We start from the raw sequence: 989 nt of genomic DNA, 5'->3' as shown, positions 1-989 counted from the left end.
TGCCCACTCTACCCGAGAGCACAGCTGCCAGCCTCTGCGCAGACGCTCCTGTATGAAACTCCAGGCAGCCTGTGCGCCCCCGCCCTGTGGTTCTCCAGCCTCTCATCGAGCTGGAGCAAAAATAACTCTAGTCTCTAGTCTGCTCTAAGATGATGCACACTTATGAACAACATGAAGCAGAATGCATCATGTATCACTGTCATAACATTTGAAAGCTCACCAGCATCACTCACCAGACACCAATTGGCTTTAATTATAGAATAACCACACTATAAAGTTGTGAATAAAACAAAGATTATCGCAGTAGGTTTTACATAAAAGTGCTATTTCAGTCTTTCTACTTCAAAATTTCACATTTAATTCAATGTACTTGCCATTTCTTCGTTGTGAAATTCATAAGCAATTTCTGAGTGAAAATTGTTTCCAAGTAAAACACAAAATAGTTATTTTCAGATTAAAATATACCTGTTTTATGTCTGTAGTTGACACTTACAGTATATTGCGCCTGAATGCATAAAGTGCTAAACATGATCATTTGCTAAGCTAGTAAACATGAATTAGTCAACACTCTCATTAATATTCATGAGTTAAAACTCATTAACATGAGATATTCCTGTCAGTCTTTCACACTGTAATGCAATGAGCTGATGAAGGTCATGAACAAAGAACTATTAATATTTATATGTAATTTAATATGCCATTTATATGCAATTTAAATGTTATATAACAATAAGGTTTTAGTGTAACTGTTTATAATTTTTTTATACACTAATATTTGAACGTTTGGGCTTTTTTGAAAGAAATTAATACTTTTATTCAGCAAATATGCATTTAACTGATCAAAAGTGGCAATAATGTTACAAAGGATTTCCATTGCAAATAAATGCTGTTTTTAAACATTCTATTCAAAGAATTCAAATTCGATTCAAGATTTAAGATCACCAAATCAGCATATTAGAATGATTTCTGAAGGATCATGCAACACTGAA

Source organism: Onychostoma macrolepis, chromosome 06 (assembly GCF_012432095.1).
Source record: "Onychostoma macrolepis isolate SWU-2019 chromosome 06, ASM1243209v1, whole genome shotgun sequence".
Taxonomy (NCBI): Eukaryota; Metazoa; Chordata; class Actinopteri; order Cypriniformes; family Cyprinidae; genus Onychostoma; species Onychostoma macrolepis.
This window is presented reverse-complemented; position numbering follows the sequence as displayed.